This window comes from Plectrocnemia conspersa, unplaced genomic scaffold (genome assembly GCF_051122295.1).
Source record: "Plectrocnemia conspersa isolate PC_06_02 unplaced genomic scaffold, ASM5112229v1 ptg000003l, whole genome shotgun sequence".
NCBI classification, from domain to species: domain Eukaryota; kingdom Metazoa; phylum Arthropoda; class Insecta; order Trichoptera; family Polycentropodidae; genus Plectrocnemia; species Plectrocnemia conspersa.
In genome coordinates, this window is record NW_028277167.1 from 19,161,201 (window position 1) to 19,182,743 (window position 21,543).

Genomic DNA, 21,543 nt, shown 5'->3' on the forward strand with positions numbered 1-21,543 from the left:
ACAGATACATAAAAAGGCGATCAAACATTTAGTTTGTAGAAAAAATATGACAAAAGTAAAATATAATTTATAAATGTCATAAAATCTATGATAAATTAGGTAACAAATTTAGTCTTGGCAAAGAAACTTTTATAATAATAGTATAATGGATAATAAATTTAATATTTATCTCTTAATCGTTAAAGGACCACAAATCAAATAGCATATTGTCGAAAGTATTAGTTTTGTATACCTTTTGTTCTTTAGACGCATTTTCGGAATGAATAAGACAATTCATGGTGTTTAGTTGTGACCGACCAAATTAAATCTGCAATTTATACAAAAGGTGGACGGTTATATTAACTTTGGTTATTGTATAAGATTAATTAATATCAACTGAAAACATCTAGAGTTTTCCTAAAATGCGAGAAGATGACTTTTATCAGCAGTAAAATTGAATTGATAAAGGAACATATGAGAAGTTTCAAAAGTCTTTGGATTATGTCATTAGAATTCAATATTAGTAAGGATCGATAAATTATGCGAATTTTGATAAATAAACCGAAAGTTGTCCATTATAAGACTAATTTTAGAGGCTAGGTGGCAAAATAATTCACACGAGTGAAAGATAAAAAATAAAAAATAAGTAGAATATGCGGTACTAGCTCGCAAAGTTATATGATTTTTTTTTTGTTAAATCAACAAAAAATGATATTCAAAAAAATAATCTAAGGGTGTATATTATAACAAAGCTTATTTTTATGCACCCATATGCGTTAGAAGGCTCTCATTCTTGCATATACTAGGATTAATAAAAGCGAAATATTTTATACGACTTAGAAAAATAAAAAGTAATAAACGCTTGTTATATTAAACAGGCAAAAGATGTTTTATGTACACGTGAATACTGTGTGTTAGTTACATGTATTAAAAACATACATTCTGTAACCCGAAAAGCTACCTTTATCATGTTTATACACAGAAACAAGTATACGTGTATAAAAAATGCCTCTTACCTATACGAACGCAAATTATATGCTTCAGAAATATGTTCTAACCATACCATATATACGGCAAACAAATTATACGTGTTAAATTAAGATATAATTAATTAGTAATATACCCAATTTTTTTTATTAATATTAAAACAACGATTACATGACACTTCTTAGTTGAGAAAATTAATTGCATCTAGAATAAATATAATTTATAAAAATCATCATATTCTTGTGAACTATTTTTTAATCTAATTTTTTCATTGTTTAATTTAAAAATAATATGATTCTAATCTAAATAATAAATATAAAAAAATTACTAGTAAATATTTTATAGCACTATTCACATGCATTAAATTATATATACAGTGTAAATGCTTATTAAATGTCCGTAGGTGTAATATAACACATTTTGCTACCTTTGCATGTTATCTTATGATATATTATATCTATTAAATCGCAACGCAACGCTGAGTACAAATTATAATTTATGAGTCGTTGGTAATTCGAACATATAATAATATCAAAAGGATGAAAAATTAGGTAATAACAAGTTGATCGTAATGTTATGTAAGTACATAAGTTGCGTATTTTTCCTTTATATTATACAAAATACTATTATTAGTTTTATTTGTACACTGATACTTACTATATAAAAAAAATGTTTTACGACAGTCACAAAAGTATCTTAGAAGATATTGCAATCAGTGCGGAGAAAAGTAATAATTCTAATAATTGCGTTATAAAAATATCAAATCAGCAGTCCTATATCATATAATATATATATACTTTTATTATATAAATAAATATACTATATGTTCAAGTCTTTTATAACGCATAATTTACTTTCAATATATAATTTCTATTAGAAATGGGTACTGTTCGTTTTCATATAACACGAATGCATTTACCTATTTTATAATCAAATGCTTTTAATAAATAGATCAAATGTCTTTTTAGCGAATTTTTATTTTTAAATATATAGATATTTTATAGTTAACTTGTAAATAATCTGTAATGTATATAAATTCCAACTATATTTAAAAATATTTTCTAGTTTTAAAATATAGAAACTATATAAATAAAATGTTCTAATTTGCTAGAGTTGTAACTTTTTGTTTGCAACACATTAAACTTTTTTTACTTAATCAGTTAGGTTAGGTTGTTAGTTTTGTTTTAAATCCGTTATATTTAACCACTTTTATAGCTGCAATTTATTTAAAATTTAAATGTGATTATAATTTTACTAACTTGATGAAATTTAAGGTATGTGTATGTTACTAGCTCATTTATATTATACATACATATGTATATTTTAAGCCTCAGATTAAAGTTTACTGGTAAAGCAAATATAAGATACATTTTAATGAAATATAGTCAATCTCTTGACTCTCCACTTATATATAATAAAACAGATACTGCCTTAGACAATTTATAAATGTTGAACTTATATTGTATATGAGTCCAAAATTTAAAAACAAGCTAAGATCTGTTTTAAGATTATTGCAACTGTGGTTATTACAGTACTTATAATTATTTTAAGTATTTAGTTTTATTTAAAATATTTAATTAGCTTTTAAATTTAGTGAAAAAAAATCATTCTAGTGAGTTTCTAATAAGTTCTGTATCTAGTGTTTTAACCAAAATACTTTTATTGGCAAATTAACTTCAGAACAATAATAATATATTAAATCCATATAAGGCTTTTTATTATGTTTGTAGAACGCATGGTTATGTGTAATTTATAATAAATACTATATATTCTAATTACCTTAAAAAAATAAAAGTCTCAGATATTTTGTTTGTTCTAAATATGAGTCACTTTTCTGTTGAAATATAATCGAAGATACTGAGTATAAATCTCTTGTGGTATCCATTTCCCGTTAAGGGATACCAAAGGACAACTATCTTCGCTTAGAGTAAATGTAAAATATATTTCTTTAGTTTTATTGGCTCTGATTTGGCATTTAGAGAGCCAAATTTTGAGAGAATATTTTGCAGTCTCTTTTATATTATATTTCTGATTCAGTAGCGCTTTCTACCGAGCGTTCCCACTGCGACGGCGCCGACACGATTTTATTGCTTTTAGCGTTAATTTTTGCCTTTTAAGAAATGATAATTGTTTTGAGCTCTCCTATTGACCAAAATTCGGTTTGAAAATACTTTGATCAGTCCTCTTATATTTAGAAGTGCATAGTAATATCGGTAATCATATTTTTAAAACAACGTGTCATATCGAAATGCAGACAAGCTGTGGAACAATATGTGAGATGCGATGTCTATCTGTACTTATTCTTCCACTTATTTCCCCCTGACAAATGATTTGGCTTAGTTTTTATTTTAGACTTGATCTAATGAAAGTTATACAACTATAATTTGTTTTAGAACTCATTAGATTATTTTTGGATATGAGCAGCAAATGGACGTTTGGCAACTGTCAAATTGAGTTTCATAGACATTTTAAAGCAGCATATCAGTTAAATTAAAGTTATGTTAGTATAAATATATATCTGCTAGTGAAAATGTATTTGGACTCAACTAGTGAACTTTACCAAAAAATACACATTCACTGTAACATTTATACATCGGTATGATTTTACTGAAATGACATGTTTTAAAAAATATTTTCGGGATAGATTCGAGACTGTTTTATCTAGATTTTCTTTTAAGAATAAATACATGAAAGTGAATGTATTATTTATTTATTTTTCCGCATTAAATCTAGTTGTCAAATTACCGGTCTGTAGGGGAAAATATCGTCTGGTTCTTTTTCTGCTTTTAGTAAAATTATAATTTTAGCAATTCATAATTTGTAAAAATATCATATCAGTTATACAAAACTTAAATATTTATATTCAATATGACAAAGAATTGTTTAAAAGCCACTGATTAACGTATTGTATATAATGTCTCTTTGCCCGTAAAGCCACCATTATATTGTATTTTGATCTCGAATTCTTCCTATTATAAACTTATTATCATTTTTTTCAATCGTCTTTAAGAAGACTTTCCGCGGCGGCCGACCGTGAAGTTTTTCGTCCAAGAGCTTTTCCACCGTGAGAGCTTTCGCGCACGCGCCCATCTCTTCCCCACTATACTGCCTCAGTCCTGACCCGACGAGCTCGTCGCGTGCACGTAGCACATTCTATACGAGCTTTCAGAGCTTTCGCGGCCACTTCGCGCAAGTGCGGAACAAGTGTACTTTTACCATAGTAGCGTTAAGCACTTTAACCGAACAAAGTTTTTGCGTAATGGCGCGACAAACGACCACCGTTGCGGACAAATACGGACCGTGATGCTTTCAACTCAAAAGTTGCTAACCGAAAAGTGAGGTGACCTTGGATTACTAATAATGCATTTAATAAGTTGAAAACTACAACGAAAGAATAATTTCAGTGTTTAAAAATTAACCTAAGATTGTGTAGAGTTGTATAAGAAGATACTGTTGTGAGAGAAGTGTGATTTAAATCATAAGGAACTTTGGTAAGATTTTTTGTCACGTTTATATGTTTTACTATTAAAAGAGTAGAGTTGTATTTGTTAAAAAAAGTTTATATAGGCTTAAAAATTTTCTAATTTATTAAAAGACATTAATTATAAATTACATATTGTCAACTTGAAATTGTGGCATAATTAGGTTTAATTTAAAATTAAATTATTAATAAATAACAAACTACATAATTAGTTTACAATACAACACATACATTGATAATATTATTAAAATTTAATTTTTCCTCCCTTCCCGCTTTCCGTGTCAAAATATTTAAATCTAATTACCTTTTCCGTATTTTCGGCATTACAAAAATGAGGAACAGATTCCTATTTAAAAAAATAATCTAGGTATTGGTAGATAGAAACATATAATAAGGGCGATTCATATATAATGTTGTAATTTGTAATACTTACTAGCTCTACTGTTAATTTAAATATGTTATTCATACAACTAGCTCTATCGAGCCGATTATATCATAATAAATCGTTAATAATCACATAATAATGATATTGTCTAAAAACAAAGAGAAACGAGTATCTTAATTCTAATAAAAATGACTAAAAGTAAAGAGGGCATTAAAATATGTGTAACATATTATTATGTATAATAACATGTAAAAAGCTTTGTATTTAAATTCCTAAGCTTATGAGTTTTCTTGTAAAGCGAATTGAGTGTTGTTATTTTGCTTTGTCTTTGATATGTGAGAAAATAATTTGTACAGAATTTCAAAGAAAACTGTTACGCAATTAAACTACATATTGAATAATAAATATGTAAAATATAAGATTATTTTCGCTTGTAAAATATGTGTTGGATTAACTTTACCGGCTCTATATGAATAACACGTATTCACTGAAATGTTACAGTTTTTAATGCATATATCATATATACTTCCCTATTATCTGTTGTTGGTTTTTGTTTCAATAAAATATTTGTATGTTAATTACTATATATATTTTTTCACGCACAAATAAACATTAAATAATATAAAATAGTTATTGATTGAAAGGCGGTTTTTTTTCCCTCAAAAATAAAAAGCAGAATAATTAAATAAATTAAATAGAACTGGGAAATAAAATATTAGACACTATATCATTTTTTTCGCAAATAAATAATTTAAAATCAAAGTTTTGACGACAATTCCCTTCACATTTAAAAGAAATAAGTAGTTTTAGATTTTTTTATATATAAGTACTAAATTAAAATAAAATAAAATATGCTGTACATGTAGCATAAGTTCATACAATAAAATACTTTATAAAATAAGAAAAGATACAATAAAAATTTGAAAGCTTGTTTGAAAAAATACATATTTCTTATTGAAAGTATTTACTTAAAATCTTTTCTAAGCTACAGTTTTCTGCTCCGTACAACGCTTGTTAGTTGCGATCACATATATATATATATATATATATATATATATATATATATATTGTATTCAAAAAAAGTAAAATGAAAGCTGAACAAAGTATTTGCAGTATATTTTCTTCTGTCTTCCGACTATTTATTGTATAATCTTGTTTTATTCTATTTATTATTGTACTTATTTATATATTTATATATTTACCAGCACGATAGACTAATGGTATGAGTCGTTGATTAATGCCTGAAAGACCTGTGCTCGAATCCCACATGAACTTTAGTGTTTTTTAATTACTATCGTGGCAATATCGCAGATTAGGTCTCCATAGATTTTTCTAATTTCTCGAATAATAATATTGATAAATATTTAAAGTGACATCTATCAATTATTTATAAAATAGATGTTCCTAATTTTTCAAATTTAATTTTAGTCTGGTGTCCACAATTTATTTGGTAGTTGTTGATAGTGCTTACTCCTTTGTATTGAACTGAAAATTAATAATATTAAAAAAAAAATTATTTTACATATATTTGTATTGCTATTGTTTTCATCTCTTTGGCGGTAAATTTGAGTTAAATAAATAATTACTTGAAAAATAAATTATTTCACTTAAAAATATATATATATATATTAAATAACGAATAATTAATTAATATATGTGTTATATACAATGAAAAAAATATATTAAATTGAATCAATTATACCAAATTTTGAAAGTTACGCAAAATAAAAAGGAACACTTTAATTATAATCCGTAAATATTATTAAAAGCTCAATTGAAATCTTGTCATTAAATATTTTTTTAATCTATTATACTTAAAATTTTATTAAAAAAAAATTAGGTAAACATATTTAATAACGTAAAAAATATAATTATAAATTAAGTTCTCAAAATATAAATAAAAATAATTACTCCAAATATTTACTTTTTGTATGTTATTTTTTATAAGCCCATTAAAATTAATTTGAATAGGGCTTTAATTATTTTTTTAATTAAAAGTTATTTGCTAATATTACTAAAGTATTTATCTTGCGTTTTTAGCAATTTATGCGTTTAAATCCAGGCTTTCAATTCGTCGTAACCGAATTAAAAAGCGCCTAACATAAAATAAAATTGCAATTTCATTCGCTACGTGTACAATTTCATTTGGGCGAGGATTGTTTAATTTCCATAAAATGACGAATTCATCGAAAGTAATGAAAGGGTTCGCGATTGCGATTCGTATTTTTACACCGGTTTTTGCCAATAAAGCCGAATTCGTTTGCGGCCATAAAACAGGACCGATTTAATTCCGACGATGGAACCTTCACAGCGGCGTTTTCGGGTCTTTTTTATACTTCCCACAAAAGCTTAGTACACACACACGCACTCACTACCCTAGTATATTTTTATTACGTAAAATATTTTCATAAAAATTGATTTAGAGAAACCGAGAGCGATGAAAGGAATGCCGAGCCGATATATAATGTCGTAAAAAAAATCTATTAAAAATTTATATCTATACCTACGTGCGCATATGAGCATACTGGATATAGGTATGTATGTGTATTGATGATAAACATTGTTTTACGTTTGATAGAAAAAAGTGATACTAATTTATAATTCATTGATTAAAAAGTCATTTATAAAAATGTGCTTTACATGCAATTCTCGTATTAACTTCGACGTAAATATTTTTTTATAGGTACATATATTTAAAAAAATATATAAAATAGAACACAATTGTCTAATAGTTTTTTTTATAGTTTAATAAAATCATATTCTGAAGTAGCTTTCGGGCACTCTATTTCATTAAAAAATTCAATTAACAAATTGAAAGTAAACAATGTTTTTATAATACAATAAAATATGTTCACTTTGTGGTTTTATTTATAGCGCAAAATGCATGCATTTTTTATAACTGAATAAAACACAATGAATTACACAAAATTACAATTATAAAATATTTTTGGTTTTTGTTTCTTCTTCGAGGTTGCTTAACCGAATACCAATGAATTTAAGCTTTTTAATCCAAAATAAATGCTGTAGCTAACCATTACGTACTAAAGCATTTTTATTGATTAAATATATAAAAGAAAGTAATTTTAAAAGCTACACACTTTTTCAAACATTCTAATAAACTATTGTGGTTCAAATATAATCATTAAATATGCCACTGGTTCCTATAAAAAAAATTACTTTTTTGTGACGCTTCTTCATTAGTTTATCAAGTTTTTAACCTAATTAAAAGTTTTTGACAATTATTAAAAATAGTAAAAAGTGTTTGTCTAAAATATTTTTCTATGCTAAAATTACTTTGGTGAATATTAAAGCTTACTTTGGTGAATAATTTACTGAATACGATTTTTGTATAATTTATATAAGCTCATTAATTTATGAATTTAACTGACATCTATGGTTATTAATATATTTTATTTAATTAAAAACTTAATAAATTAAACAGCATTTAATGAACCTCATGATTACAATATAGTCTCTCTGTTTCTATATGTTTACAATAAATACAACAAATTAAATGATCAGTTTATTATAAAATATATAGTCAGTAAGTTTGAAATAGTAGGTAAAAAGTTGACAATGAGTACCCAGTTACTTTGATTTAACCGTCAGTATTTTTTTATTAAATAATCGATTAGGCATCAATTACCACAAATAGCAACATTACCATTGCTAATTTATTTTTTTATTACATTGATAAATATTTTATAATCAATTTAGCGAAGGAATTAAATAATTTTTATTAACATTAAGTGATCAAATTATAAAATTTAATATAAAAAAGGGCAGGAAATAATATATATAATAACTTTTTATTTTATAAATTTTTCTAAACTCTTCATTACAACTATTAATTGTTTCTGCAAATTACTGACGAAAAGGCCTTTTAGAGATCTGATGAATTAATATCAAATCTAAATATTTAATATAAAAAGAAATTAAATTTATTTATATTTGATGCACCAAAAAATTTTTTCGTGTAATTTTGCTTCTCGAACGGCAAGATTTTTTAAATAATTTTTCGTTAGCCATTTTTAAAGCAATATTTTATAAAGATAAATACATACATAAATATAAAAAGTTATTTATAGTTTAACTTTATTTTATTATATATTTTTCACAAATAACTGATTTTAATCAAGTTCTAAAATTACTTTAATTTAATTACAGGTTTTTTAAAATTCAGCTTTTGTAACCCCTAATATTTTTTTAGTGTTATATTATATTGCAACATATTTACATAATATCGTAACAACTGTAAAAAAGTCATAATAACTATAACAAAATAATGCATTATCTTTAAAAAGTACTTTGAGTACAAAAACAATTACTTTGCTAAAAATAGCTAGAATTTTTTTAAATTTAAATACAATAAACACATTAAATTACAATATACATATTTGTATTTTTTAAGAAAAAATATTAAAAACATTGGATTTTGTACAAAAAATACCTTTATCCGGAATCGGCAAATAATTTATTTATTATTTCCAATAATTATTTGCTTGAATAAATATTTTATAATAATTAGAATCAATTAATCATTATTGAAAATATAATCTTATTTTTTATTTATAAAGCTTAAAAAAATCAAAATAATATTCAGGTAAAAAATAAATCAATTAATTTTATTAATTAGAAATGGGTCTTACTAATATTTATTTTGCTACTGTGTGCTTTGTGTATATAATTCATACACCGCTTCTTTGTTGGACGTCTGTTTTTGAGCTTTGCTCTCTCAAAATCTCCGAATTCAATTAAGAACGAAAGTCAAACGTCATGAAGGCGCCGTATCACGACAAATTATAAATTCTTGATTTGTCGAAAGCTTAAAACGTTGTGGGTAGAAGCTTTTTTGAACGGTAGAAGGGGATGTCCGTTGTCGTAAAAAGCGAACACAATCTTAACAATTAGCATATTTAACTAATAAATTTCTGGGCGAGTTATATAGCGAAAGAGATACCGGATCGCCTTAATGTCTCGCCTCTTTAAATCTTGATTTATATTCCGGATCCGAGATACACGAAAGCTCGAGCGTAAGCCAATAAAAGCTTGAGTTTGGTTTTTACACCCTACGAATTTTTCGACGGTGTTTATTTTTTATTTTTTTGAAGTAGAAGAAGAAAGAAATCGTCCCCCAAACCTACACGAGAGTTTTTGGGACAAAAGTCTCTTCTCGACAGCAATAACGCGCATAAATGTAAACATCTATTAAAGGAATGAGTTCCTTTTTTTATTATTCCGTTTATATTTTTCCCCTTTCGCTGATGCCGCTGCTTTGTTGAGATATACCTATTTTATAAAATTTGTTCAAACATTTTCTTATATATCAAGAAGACTTAAACGCGAGATGTATGTATACAGACATATTATACAATGAAACAATATAATTTTTTCAGAATATTTACTTAACTTTTTACCATATATTACATATTAAACTCTCGTATATATCCAAGACATACTGATATATGAAATTAAATTGGTAAACATAAAATTGTGCATTTTATGTTGTACGACGCAAAGCCTGAAAAGTTACTCTATGGCAGATTGCTTAAAACTTTGCCAATATAAAAACTTTAAAATATTTAAATTAAAGATTTAGACCGAATTTAATAAATTAATGATTTGTTTCGTATTGTTGTAAATGAGTTAATAACAAAAAAATATGTTTATGGTTTTTTTTAATTTAATACCTAAAAAATAGTTATTATTAATTTTCTTATTTCAAAAGCAACTTTTGAACGAATTTTACCTACATCAGACTGTTAAGCTAAATAAAATTATTAATAGATAGTAAGTAGCAATTAGTAATTATTAAAAATATAATATAAAAATTAAGTTAGCATATTAGAAATGTATTGAGTAACTAACGAACAGGTAATGTTTTCAAATTTTATCAAAAGGATTATATGTAAAAGGGAATATTATATTTAAATAAATATGTTCCCACAAAAAATATACTTTCATTTGTGGCAACCAAGTATTTTATATACATACATATATTGTAAGAGTACCAGTTGCCTCCTTTATCATAAAATAATATACATTATAGACAATCATTTATTCTATTAAAGCCTTCAAAATATTAAACATTTATGAACCTTCATACAAAATCCAAATATACAAAACGAAGTGAATGAATAAGTAATAAACTGAATGACTTTTGTGTAAATCTTAAAAGCAAACGTATTTTCACGTTTCGGTTATTCGCTTATATAAATATCATATATTGTTTTATATAAATAATATTAAATCTACATAATTTTTTTTCATAATAAAGCCAATGTTGAAACTAAACTGTATTATATTACTGCAATGCGACTATATTGAATTATTTTTTACTCATAATAAAAATCTTTCCATCGTTTTTATACGCTCTGAGAAAAATGATTCGATGCTGTTATATATTCAAATAAATACGGAGTAAAATACTTGAACGAACCATTAAAAAGTTTTTTATGTCGGTTTCATATTAACTTTATTACTTGTGTTTTCTAGGCGCTTTATTATTAAAGAGAAAATATAATACTATAAAAATTCGATTATGTGGTTTTATGTGGAAATAAAGTATTATGATATCTACATTTTTTCTTTAGTGGACTCATTTTTTAAAATGGTATGAAAGAATATGAAAACGATTGATGGAACAATGAACGCTATTCATGTCGAAGAATTAAGAGAAAAATTGCTCTCGGGGTGTATTGTCGGAACTAACGGATAGGATGAATGATGAAAGTTTGGCGAGGAAAGTTTCAGAACAAAATTGATGGCAACCACAATTGCCGGTGAAAAATACACGATTACGTTATTATATATGTTTGAGTATGGATTAATAATAGCTTAATATATTATATGGTATTTTATATTAAAATATTAAACAAATTTTCAAATTAAGTATTAATTTAAGCCTTAATATTAAATCATATATTCTGCAACAAATTGTATCATATTAAGTTTGTAATGCACAAAAAATTAACATTTTATAGTTTTCCATAATTTTTCTACAGTGAACCTGGACTTCGAGACCACTATTTTCTACGACGATTTTTATTTTATAAAACTTATGTATTATCTCTGGTTATCAAATGGTCAAGAAAAGGCGACCAGCTTTAAGATCCAGAAGCTCTTGGGATATGCGGATACGCGCAGACTTGTTTTTTTGCTTAATTCGGGTGAAACCCATACACACTATCTCCAAGCCTTCCCAATCCTCTTTATGTGCGTATGCACCATTGAATCAGACTGGTTATAGTTTCTAGATGGATAGTTTAAATATGATTCCATTTCTACAGCTAAGACATCGTTGTCTATCTTTGCTGGTCTATACCAGAACTATACTTGATATCATAATTTCCCGTTTGAAATTATTTAAACCGTCTTTGACATTTACGGATTTTTAATTAATCACCTACCACTCCACGAATTTAGTTTTAAATGGCCATAGTTGCTAAATTTTTTGAATAAATTTATGTTATATTCAATTTTTAAATATCGGAATGTAAATTCCAGATATGGACTAAATCTTGACCACTACTGTTTCTTTCGTAAACAAATGACAAACACAGCAGTTTTATCTCTGAACTCTTCATATACGTTTACGATTAAAAAATATTTTTATCATTAATTTTTTTTATATCAATAAGATCATAATTAATGAGCACTTTAATAAATTTTAAATTGTAATGGTATGTACCTTTGTATATATTTTTCAAACAAATTTTGCAAACAATGGTAAATGGCAAAATTATGTTGTTGTAGAGTTTCAAGTTAGCGCATTGATGTCCAGCATATTTTTACGAAGTGAATAAATAGCAATAAAACTATTTTAATAGACCATATTAAAATATATTTCATGTATTTTTTTGTATCAAACAAGACATACTGCTTATTCACGGTGACATAAATCATGTCAATGGATAAATTACGAGTTTGTGCCAGCCTTGTATAAGGTTAAAGGTTAAATTAAATAAATATGTGTATGATTTAATACATAGTAACCAAACAATTTTCTTTCCCAATGCAATGAAATATTTTATTTTGCAATCGCTTCCGTTTGCTATATTGCTTGCTTCTCTTTCGTTTTATTTCATATTATAAAACACAGTGTATATTCTCTGCCCTATAATATAAAATATATTTATTATGTAATATTACCGTACATACGCATGTTTGCGTTATATAAAACAAGCCAATAAAATATTCTAACTATATATAACATTGTGTTGTTGAATCGATCCCTCCGACTAAAGCTTGCTCGACATATGAAATATACGATTTTAGAAGTTCTCTTCGAGGGTGGCAAACTTTGAAACAGGGCCATCTTTGGAAGTAAGAAGTTACCGTCTGTATATTCGCACAGTTCAGAACACACATAAAGCACATAATAATGTGCGTAATCTAATTGTAAAAGGTGTTTCGGGAAGCTCTTCCGCATTACGCCAAGATTCGCTGTACATATGTGTAGGTAATGTGCGTGAGTGTGCTCACCGAAGTTTCACATTCTTAAAGTAGTCATTACGATGGTAATTTATGCTTTGAATAGGAATTCTGTCCCAATCTTAAACGTGTAATATAAAAGGGAAAATGTTAAATATATTTACATAATTCGCGGCAGTATCAAAGATTAGACGTCGCCTCTAAAAATTTCACCCCTCTTCAAAACGTAAGCTGTATTAATTTTGTACGTGTATATTAATCCGAAAACGGAGCTTTAATGATGAACAAAATTCAACGGATGCTTTTATATATTTATAAATTCTTATTGAATTATATTTGTGAATTTATTTTTTATGACGAGGCGGTGCTATGTTTTAATCAAAGGATCGTAGGTAAATTTATGCCTTGATAACGGACTCCGTCAATAAACGTCTTCGTTGAGTAATTAGAGGATTTTATGTATTTCTGAACCCTATCATTAATTGAATTATCGTTAAACTGTATCTTTAGTAATAAATCACAGTATGCTTTTAAATTTTAAATTATCTAATAAATAGATAATCTATTATAATACAATCATATTTCTAATTGCTTTTTATTTATAAATAGTAAATTATGAAAAGTGAATAAATAACTTTGTGTTTTTTTAATTAAAGAAGAAATAAGTAAGATTGTAAACAATTATTTTTCTTGAATTAGAGAAATAATAAAGTACGTACATTTTAAACTAATTATAAAGAGTAACTAAAAATATAGATATTCAACAAAATCAACATAAAATAATACATTAAATAAATTTTATTTATTAGCTTTATATCATAGTCATTTTTAACTTAAAATACTTCATTAAGTCTCGAGACTAAGATTTTTGCCCAGCAATTCTTAGAATCGATATTGCTTATATAAAAGGCGATTTTTTTATCATATATATTTATTATTTATAAAAACTACATACAAAAACACAATTTAATTATAGATATAAATAAAACAGAAATTGTAAAATTATATTATAAAAATAATAATACATATTTTATTTTTAGTAGACACAATAATACCATGGCATTTAAAGCGAAACCATATATCATATGTCTAGTTTTCGTAATGATTTTTCTTTCGTTGAAAATACTCGCTCGCTTTCTGTTGATGTTAGTTTAGTTATGAACAAAAATTTGTAAGAAAAATTTGGATTTCCGATTAGTTGCAAAATCTTAACTTTATTTCGTCGACTACCTATATTATTTTATACCAGAGAAATATTCTGATGCTTTATTAATTGCTTATTTAACTTTTTTTATTTTTAACGCCACATAAATTAAACTGTCATCAGTATTTTCATCATCAATTATTTTAATATTCGATTTCGAACTACCTAAATTAAAAAAAAAACGTTCTGATAAATCTTTTCCATTATTTGTTTTTGTTGTAATACTCATTCAAACTGTTTCCTCTTATTTTTGTATGTAAATAAAAAAATTTCAATTACTTTACCCTTAAAATTAGTAAAATAACTCTTTTATATGTTTTTATTATCATCTTACAACAATGATAAGTGTTTTAGATTCCTTGCTTGTGATATTGCGACATAAAATTGTTCATGCGATTAGAACTCTACTCTTCAGTCAATCACATTCAGTTTTTTACATTAATCAACTAATGTATTTATACATAGCAAATCAACCTTAATTGAGAATTAAAGTCGTTTTATTAAAGGGTCTATGTCAGAGGTCGTCAACCTGGCCCGTACCGCCATTCAAGCTTCCGTCAAGGTGAGCGATGGGTGTTTTGTCCGGTGATACAAATTTTGTTTTTCTTTTATAAATAGAAAAATTACTACATAACAACTAGTTATGTTTGACTACATACATATAAATAAAAATATAAATTTGAGTAGCTTTTTTTTACATACCTTTCCCCGTCTAAAAAATATGTCACACGTACTAAATTAAGTTACTGCCACGTAAATAGGTTAATAAATACCTCTGGTATTTGTAATTATATCAGTAAAAACTTATCGATTTTAAAGGTGCAAATTAGCATCGTCTTTTCAATCACATATGTATGTATATATTTAATAACCAACCACTTTCTATTGTACGCCTTTAATGAATCTAAATAATTTAGCAGTAAAATAGAGCTATTAACTTTCAGGTTTAGTTTGCTCTGTTATAGTTTACTTTAAAACTATTAGTTTTAGATTTGTTCGTAACATTTGCAATTTAATAAAAGTAAGATGTTGTTCATCAACGTTCAGAAACCCCACGTACGACTAAGCTCAAATTTTGCATTCCGCGAACAACTACCAAAATTTTTCATTTATAAATAAATAATGTTTTATTCATAAATAAATAAATGGCATTGATGATACGCCTAAATAAATTAAAAATTTAAAGAAAAATATAAGCATACAATATGTTTATATTTTATTTCTTCAACTATAAATAAGAAAATGTCCCGCGGTGTTATTTTCCATTAGATCAAAGATGCTACAAAAAAATTGAGCACTTTTTTGCCTAGTTCAGCACATTTGAAAATGAACCAGCGACCTTTCAGCGACTCTCTTTCCGTCCCTTTTGTCCAATATAGAATTTCTTGTGAGCAAAACACAATAATACACACATAAGAGATAGGATCATGCCACCAGCTATAATAAGTTTATAGAACGGCATAGCATTCCACAAATGGAAATTCTAGGAATGCCAAATATTTTTATGACACGTACCAAACGCAAACACTTTGTACCCTTAGAGAAGCTCACGTTCTACGACCGATTTTTGATATAAGAGTAAACCAGAGCAAAACAGACACCTTTGTGACATATTAACATATTTTTTTTATTAGTTTTCTTTACTGTTTTTTTTTTAATATATGATCAATATGATTTGTGTTACACAAAAAACAAAAGTTTTCACATACATTAGTCTTTTTGAACATCTTCATCTCACTCAGACTTACCCTATGTTTATATATTCTACAAAAGAAAAATATATATAAATACATGACACTCGCGCTTTTCCGGCCTTTTCGGGGAGCTTTTCCGGGCAGCAATAAATGTTTTACGGTCGCGATAGCTTAATGGATCACACACGCGGAGGCATCCCGCGGACGTGTCGAGATTTGCGACTCCTTTGCCCTTTTTTCCTACGATTATTTATTGTGTAAGCTTTATGGTTCGCTTCGAACATTTCCGGCGTAGCCTGCAGCAAATTGCGCAACTCTAGATCGTTAATTTGCTAATTATCGCACGCGGAACTCGAGAGTCGAATAATTGGATTCGAAACGTGGCCGCAAGATACTCATTCGAGTGTTCAAATCCGTACATGTAAATTTGTGTAATCGGTAATAATCAATTATGCGAGAGTTTGCTGCGTCAATGCTCAAAGGCTCTTTGGGTTGTGGTTTAATGTGTATTGCTCCAGTAGGCATTGATTTTTAACAGTAAACCTCCAACGAACTTAATTAGGATTATTCTATACGAGGGCTAGGCAAATAATTTCGCAATTTATATTTTTTCAAGACAATTAGAATTCATTTTAAGAATAGTCAAAAAGTAATCTAAAAAGTAGGTTATTTAATAAATAGTAATTTACAACATGTGTTTTTCTGTTTCTGTTTACACAATAGAATTTTATATTTACTTGCGCGTCTACTTTGTCAGTTGAAAATGTTAAATAAATAGAGGAAGATGTCTAATTAATACAAATGCCAGATAAGTTAGTAACATAGCACAAAAACAACAATATGATTTAATATCTCTAAATAAACTTGTTATACATGTGAAGAAAAATATCTTTAAAAGTCTTAAATTATGAGTTTTTTAATATATTTAAGTGCTAATAAATAAAACATATCGAGACTATTTCTACGTAAATGTTTTCCAAAAGCCTTTTTAATAGTTCATAAGCTCTTCACGTTATATTTTTGCTTGAAAAAAGAAAAATCTGATCGTCTCAAGTAATTAGGGTGGACTCGAATCTTTTGTCTTTGTCAAATTGTAATATCGATTGAACGTTACAGAATCTCTTGCCTTTCTTATAAATTATATGCGGTCCACCTATATCTATTTTTTTATAATATATATATATAATCTTTATCTTTTTTTTATAAAAACACGTATCTCTTTTGAATTGAATGACTTTTTACAATGCTTTTATTCTGGATACTTGGAATTTTGTACAAGCTATGATTGTGTCTGGATGTGTATATATATTTTGCTGACGTTCGTCGCGCTTCATTATAATAACATATTTGTTAAAGCTCTGTTGATAATTGCTTTCTCTTCCGAATATATGACATAATCTCGACTGAAAACATTATTATGCAATATTGAGTTATCTTATTAAAGTCAAACCATCTTTTAAATCGTGTTTATCTGGCTCGCATTCATCGTGCTTCGCGTAATTGATCTGTTTTCCAACTACAGAACATTATCTCAGCTGAAAGCGTTAGTGTGAAAAATTGGCTTTGTGTGTGAATGTTTTCTGGGTATTGTTGATCGGCTTAATTAATTTGTGGTGCTTCTAATTTCACAACAGAAATTTTATAATAAACATATAAATAAACCTTAACATTAATAATAATATAATGACCCACTTAAAATAAAAAAAAACATCAATAATCTATTTTAAATTTATGCAACGATATTAATCTATCTCATGTATTTTTATATAATATATTGTTTTTAAGTATAATTGATATTTGTGCAAAAAAATTACACAATACGCAAAGTCCTCTTACCCGTGAATGTGTCTAAAATCCAGTTGAATTCTGGATTCTGGACGTTGACGTGAAGAGGGAAGCAGCTGATAATGAGCTACGGTTGCTCGTGGTTTGAAATCGTACGATCCTTCATGTGATCAAATTAAAGCGCCATAGTAAAAGTTCTTTATTTGTCGTTAAAAGCAAGTTTTAAGCGATAGTTGTTGCTTTGGTCGCTGTTAATCTGCTTTTACACATGGCCAGTCTGAGAGAGGTGTAGAACTCCCCCACTATTTGCTGTTACAACTAAATTAGCCTTCTTCTTGTTCATTTAATGAACTTTAATGCCCGGTGCATTTGAATTTGGAACATCCGTTAAATATTTTTAATGATTTTCAGATTTGACAACTTCGCGACCAATTATTTAAGATCCGTGTTGTCATTTATTATATTATAATAAAAACTGCAACAAGTCTCGAATATAATGTGATGCCTTATTCCGTCTATTGTCACATACGGCCCGCACTAGTTGGCATGAAAAAAAATGATCAATGAATTTATGGCGCTTATAATACGTAAGAGGTTTTATTCTTACAGTCAGTAGGTTAAAAATAATTTTAAGATATTACCAATTATCAAATGTTTATTTGTAATCATCGTCGGGCAAGATACCATTGACACTATAATAATTTTGCAGCTTGACTTCATTATTGCATTGCTAACATCAGATATCGGTATGATATTTAATAAAAAAAAAACTAAAAAAAAATATTAAACACGAAAATTAAAAATATATTTTTTTTTGCGGAGCAGCAAAATTCTTTCGCGGTTGGCGACCTCTGGTCTAGGATATATAAATAACATGTTTGTGTTGTAGTGACATATAATATATGTTTCAGCAAATATTAATACAATATAAGTAATATCTAATTGATATAGGAGACAAAGGTTTTTAGGCCAGTTAAGATTACTACTGTATTATGTTAACATCTAGTAAAATACAATATTAAGAAAAATGTTATTCCCATCCTTTCTGCTGTCAAATTAGAAAAAATAATACCTAAGGCAATTTAAAAGACTTTTATATTGATTCCCATTTATAAATGAGAATCACGAATATATATATCTCACTGCAATTAAACAACTTATATAAGTTAAATATTGAATTAAATGTCACATTTAATAATGCATTGTAAAATAAATACAACTTTTTATTATTTTTTTAAAAAGCAATTTATAAAAAACTGATTTATTTGCCATAGTTAATAAAAAATAGCTTAATTTTTAACCTTACAGAGCCAATTCAGCACTACTATTTTTATTAAAAATGGTAGTTAAATAGTATATTATCATGCCACGTTGATATTTGTATCTCAACATATAATCCCTTTTTTCTTGAAATAAAATTTAAGTATATAATTTCATATTGCTTTTTAATATATTTTTATTATTATTATTTATTTCTTGAAGCCGTTACCATTGTATCTAATATCTTTGTGGAAAATATATTAGATACAAGAAATTTTAAAAATACAATCTCAATAATAGTATCAGTTTTTATTGTTTTATATAAAATTTAGAAAGGCAAGAATAGTACCAGTGATTTATCATTTTACTTTTCTAAAGTCTACATATATGCAACTAAATAATTTAATATAAAAATGATTTTTTTCTAAAATTATAGCTATACACATTATGCTCATAAAATAAACGATTCTTTGTTAAAAAAAATATTTCTATATACTATATATATTTTTTCTACATGATTCAACATAATACGATATAACTTAACAATGAATCAATTCAAGCAAATAAAATTAGATGGCTTATAAAAGCGTAGGAAGTTCTTTTATCAAAGTCAAACAGAAATATAAACAAGTTCAATAAAAAATGTTATTGATCCTTTTATATACATATGTATAATATCATGAACTGAGTACATTGTGGATTTTTTTTATCCTATAAATAATATCAAAATTTATTATTCACTAAAATATTTAATAAAGCATATGTACCATAATAATTTCAGTATTATACTTACTTTTTTATACGCCGTACTAAAATTTATGCATCACCCCAATAAACCAAAATAAGATGAAAAAATCTGAATCTGTGAAAGCATATTAAGTATTAAACCTACAATTTATATTTTTTTATATAAACGACAAGAATTTTTGTTATTTATGATTTTGATAGTAAATATGTAAGTTATGGGCTAAAAAATGCATATTATACAATATAATTATGTGTAATCAATAGTATACTTATCTCAAAAATGAATCGTTTTCCAGAATCTTCATTAGGTATATTTCCCGAAAGGAATTACAACATTTCCAGGAATGCATGTTTATTATATTTAGAATTAAATCAATGTTTGATACGGCGAAGAAGTTTTGTTAAAATTTGATATTATTTATACAAAAAATATTTAATTATGTAATCGAATTCGTTATACAAATAACTGTATACCTGTGCTGCGTTAGAAAATTTAATTAATAACATCCCGCACAAACGCCTAAGTAACAAAGTTTTTCATTTTCTCGCCTCACCGTTTGTTTTTAATTAAAGCACATTATTTTTATCGCTTGCCCTATTAAAGCGTTTAATTATAATTTTAATAATTTATTAAAGCAACCGTTTAGCGTTGTGCTTCCTTTTGTATACAATATTTTATTTTATACTTTACTAAATACTTATTCCGCCGAGTAGTCTGCATTCGTGAATTTTATTTTGTACCGTCATTGTAAAGGTTTCGTTGAAAAGTGTTTATCTTGAAAAGAATGCGGCATTTTGCAGTCAAAATGGATTAAGCTACGAGCCGAGCTTTCATAATGCTGCAACGTATCAGTCCATAGCTCGTAGCAACTAGTATGGGCAAGGATTACCGGATAATCCTATATCGAGCCAAATGGGGATGAAGAACTCTTAAAGTGTTTTTCGAGTTAGATCAGAACCGTTTAAATTAACGATCGTTAGGACGTCCATTTTTTTCGTTTTTCAATCTGAGTTGAAAGCAATTTCCTGATCAATAAAACTGGGGATCATTATAAAAATAAAAATATATATTGTTTGTACATACCTTAAAAATATAAAAAAGAGCTAGGCTTGAATTGCATAATTAATTAAAAGCTAACTTCAGAGAGAAATGTGATACTAATTAAAATCGAAATGTACATATATCGTATTACTTGCATATGTTCAATCGAGTGATGCTTTCAAAATATCAATTGTTTTCAATGTGTTTTAATGAGAGACACACATTATATTTATATGTATAGCACTAAAATAAATAATCTCTTTTCTAGCTTAATAATATTCGACTTAAACTTTGAAGCTCTTGTGAACATAAATATTAAAAATAAGTTTAATAAACGTTTCTATCTATAGCGCGATTTAATGTGAGCCTGTTCAAATATTATATCTACTTGAAGAGGTATCAAATTTGTGAGAACAGACTTTTGCATAATAGACTATTTTTGTTCCCAAAATGTTTTATAATTTTACCTCCAAAAATCTGGGTTTTCGTAGTATTGATTTACTTTCTGAAATATCCAAAATAGATAATAATATAAATAAATTTTCA

At 26.6% G+C, this 21,543-nt stretch overlaps 1 protein-coding gene across 2 annotated transcripts in view; it reads left to right on the plus strand.

Moving 5' to 3' along the window:
- The first annotated feature begins 4,078 nt into the window (after nucleotides 1–4,078).
- The window catches only part of LOC148236869 (protein amalgam-like), a 151,678-nt gene continuing 134,213 nt past the window's right edge, over nucleotides 4,079–21,543 (plus strand). The window contains exon 1 of one of the 2 annotated variants that reach the window (XM_088183258.1): nucleotides 4,079–4,457. The gene's annotated coding sequence lies outside the window, so the exon portion shown is untranslated. The remainder of the gene's footprint in view (nucleotides 4,458–21,543) is intronic. The other variant, XM_088183257.1, reaches the window with a different exon arrangement.